The sequence below is a fragment of the Erinaceus europaeus genome, chromosome 9 (assembly GCF_950295315.1).
Source record: "Erinaceus europaeus chromosome 9, mEriEur2.1, whole genome shotgun sequence".
Taxonomy (NCBI): Eukaryota; Metazoa; Chordata; class Mammalia; order Eulipotyphla; family Erinaceidae; genus Erinaceus; species Erinaceus europaeus.
Window position 1 is genome coordinate 68,557,874 of NC_080170.1, and position 3,957 is coordinate 68,561,830.

The 3,957-nt window shown below is 41.0% G+C and overlaps 1 long non-coding RNA gene across 1 annotated transcript; it reads right to left on the reverse strand.

Annotated features, from left to right (window-relative positions):
• Positions 1-733: 733 nt before the first annotated feature.
• On the reverse strand, positions 734-3,703 carry LOC132540439 (uncharacterized). The gene is made up of 2 exons (XR_009551625.1): positions 3,254-3,703; positions 734-1,836 (listed from the first exon to the last, which is right to left on the reverse strand). It is a non-coding gene; the product is annotated as an uncharacterized LOC132540439 (long non-coding RNA).
• Between the last annotated feature and the right edge of the window lie 254 nt (positions 3,704-3,957).

Sequence of the window (3,957 nt, forward strand, 5' to 3'; positions counted from 1 at the left end):
ACTTTATCCACTGTGCTATCTCCCAGCCTACTAGTTTATTTATATTTTTAAAAGATTTTCCACTTTATTTATTTAGTTTTATAGGACAGAGAGAAATCAAGAGACAAGGAAGAGGGACAAAGAGACATTTCTATTTAAAAATGACATTTTAAAATACTTTTGACAGAACAGCAGAAAAAAATAAACTTCTGTAATTACAAAAGTGCTAGCAGGAATCCTTAATTAAGGTGTTTGGAATGGGAGAGAATGACTTTTTCTACCCTTTCAGCGCACCACTTTGACTTTTAGCTTCTGTCTTTTTTTCCTACTTTTTATTTTGTTAGGACAGAGAGAAACTGAGAGGTGAAGGGAGAGATAGAGAAGGAGATAGAAAAAGAGACACTTGCAGACCTGCTTTCCTCACTTGTGAAAGTTTCCTCCTGCTGGTGGGAGTGGAGGTTTGAATCCTGGGTCTTTGTGTCACTCCTGACTCCCTCCTTAATTGATTCTTCTTATTTACAAGTGTGGTTGTGAAATAAAGACTACTTTTAAGTAGTTCTTCTGTAGTTCTTTAGGTTCGGTGAAATACACACATTTCCAGCTGTTGGGAAGCTTATAATGTTATTCCATGCAATGCTCTTCAACAGACAACCAGCCTTAAAAACGGAAGTACCCATGAGTCCACAGGGCAGGCAAAAAAAAAGATAGATGGAGTAAATGGGACTTTGTTATCAAACATCAAAATCAGGCAATATTTTGCAGCAATTTTATTTCAGAACTGAACTGTTATCTTCTTTAAAAGGAGCAGTGAAGCGACACAACTTGATTACTCCCTTAATGACCTACTTAGTGAAGCACTCACTAAAATTTCAGTCATCCTGTAGAGCAGCTAAGGCTGAGGCAGGGCTCATTGTGATGTCACATAAAGTTTGACAATCAGAATCCTCCCTGTCTCCTTAAGGAGTCCTGCCTGTGGAGTGTCTGGGCATTATGGACAGCTGGTCCTGAGCTGCACTGCTCTCCTGGACCTTGCCCCTCCTCACAGCAGGGGCCACTGTGGCCTCAGGTGGCCAGACTCTGGCTCCCTCCCTCCCACAACCCAGCAGGTATGTTGTTCCTGGATCTTGAAGTGTCTTGTTCCAGGACATTGTTTCTACTGTTTAGGGATTCAACTGGGGGCCAAAAACTTGCAGAATAATCTGAGCTTTTGGTCTGTGCATTAAAACATTCCTGTCTCCTTCCCCCAAAACCTGGCTCCAGTATCCTCAATTTTCTATTGAGAATCTAAATTTGTTTCCCTAACAATAATTGGAATACTTTGTCTTGTTTCTAATTCTTATTTTTATTTTTCAAAACTGGCTTCCTTGGGGAGGCCAAGGAGCACAGAGGCCTGCAGAGCCTGGTCTCGGGTCAAGGGGGAGTCTGGGCAGAGGTGCCGCTGTCCATCCACATGCCACTGGGGACCCGGGAACCCCACATCTGCCCCCCAACGGCATGGGTGCCTGGCAGCCTTGTTGCAGGACTGCAGTTCCCATGTCCGCAAGCTTCTTGTGACTCCGCACCCTCGGGCCCCTCACTCCTGAAGGGCAGCCTTGCGAACCCACAGCCCAGGGTCTGGGCAGTGCTGGTCCCTCCACGCTGCCCCTGGTCACCTCATCCCATCGCAGGGCAGCCACCCGGGCCCTGTGCACAGCCTCTCCTCCTTCACGCCTGATTTCATCCTTTCCTCCAGCTGCTGCCTGCAGGACTCCAGTGCTCCAGCAGACTCTCTGGATTCCCTCCAGTCAGAGATGAGGAAGAGGGTGAGTAGACACCATAGCATGATTCCTCCTGTTGTGCTGTCATCAGGACCAGGTTCTAAGAAATGTGACAGACCCGCAAAAATCTTGAAGAATCCAGTAGAGTACTCTTACAGAATCACTAGGCAATATAGTAAGGTGGTAGTCTACAACATTCACATACACAAGTCACAGGCTTCCTTTATGAGAGCCATACTGTAGAAGTATAATAAACTAGAAAATAAAGTGAAATGTATGGAGTATTGCACCATAGCAAATAACTGTGAGGAAAGAGGGTAAACAAGGGAGGGATATTGGGGATATTGGGGTTCTGGTGTAAAACAAGGGAGGGATATTGGGGTTCTGGGGAAAAGGTTCTAGGTTGGGCAAGCTAGTGCCTTGCAGATACCTAGACACCTATGGTGGGGAGATGAGAGGCTATACTTGTGTGCCCATAACTGTATTGTAAACAACTAACACCCAATAAAGTATGTGCATATACATCAATACCAATTAGAATTATATAAAAACAGATACCTAGGAATATATATATATATATACTTAATTTTTTATTATCTATTTATATTTTGGATAGAAACAGCCAGAAATTTAAAGGGAAGTTAGAGATAGAAAGAGATAGAGACAAAGACACCTGTAACACTGCTTCACCACTTGCAAAGATTTTCTGTGCAGGTGGGGATCAGGGGTTATATCCTGGGCACTTGTGCATTGTAACATGGGTGTCTAACCAGGTGTGCCACCAACCTGTCCCCTCTAGGAATATATTTAACAAAGGAAACAAAAATATGTACATTGGAAACTATGAGTAACTCTGAATAGAAAAGACACAAGAAAGTGAAAAGTTTTCCATGCTCATGGATTAGAAAAATTGGTGGCATTCAAAAATCCAATTATTTTCAATATCCTAACTAAATGAAGAAAACAAATGCTACAGGAGGTTATTGGGAACAACAACAACAACAAAAAAAAGCAAAAAAAAAAAAACCCTTAGCAAATCAATCCTGAGATAAAAGACCAAGTTTGGAGGCATTACCTTTCCTGACAAAGTAAACCAGACCATTATGTAGTTATTCTCTTTAATAAATATTGTGGAGAAAACATGGTAGCTACCTGCCTAATCAGGAAACAGAGCCACCATATTTCACCATGCAGAAAAGTAAACTTGAAATGTGTCAAAGAGTTAGATGTTAGAACAGAAACCATAAAACACTAGAGGAAAACATCAGAACACTACATGCTGTCTGCTGTGAAAGGTCTTTGGCATGTATAAGCAAGAAAACTACTAGGACTGCATCAATCAAAAATCTTATAAACCACTAAAGGAATCGTCATAAAAAAAAAAAAACCAAGACAAATTTAATCACTGAGAGATAGGAGAATATAAGAGAAACCTTCTACACTGTTGGTGGCAATATGAATTGGTGCAATCACTGTGGAAAACTGGAGATTCCTGAAAATGCTAAAAGTGAATCTACCATATAACCCAGCAGTTCTCTCTCCGGCATCTATCCAAGAGTATGCCACCTGTCTGAAAAGATATATGCACACCATTTCATTGCATTCATCAACCCAAGTGTCTCTACAGATATATGATTACAGATGCATTACAGAGTTGTGGCATATACAATTGAAAACTATAGTTGGGAAAAATGTCAACATTCTCTTGCACCAACATGGAAGATACTAGAAGGAATTATGTTGGGTTGAATAAGTGCTAAGGAGAGGGAGATACTTTAAATCTCTTCCAAAAGATTGAGACACAGGAATACTCCTTTTCCACTTCTGTGAAGACAACATCACTCTGATACCAAAAGCAGACAGGGACACAACCAAAAAAGAAAACTACAGAGCAACATATCTGATGAACATAGATGCTAAACTAGTGAACAAAACTGTAGTCAATCGGATATAACAGTATATTAAAAAGATTGTTCATCATGACCAAGTGGGGTTTATCCCAGGCATGCAAGGTTGGTTTAATATACGTAAATCAATCAATTTGATCCACCACATCAATAAATGCAAGACCAAAAACAACATGGATATATCAATAGATGCAGAGAAAGTCTTCTGAAAAAATCCAACATCTCTTTATGATCAAAGCACTATTAAGAATGGGAATAGATGGAAAATTCCTCAAGAAGGGACTAGGTGGTGGCAGACCTGGTTGAGTGCACAT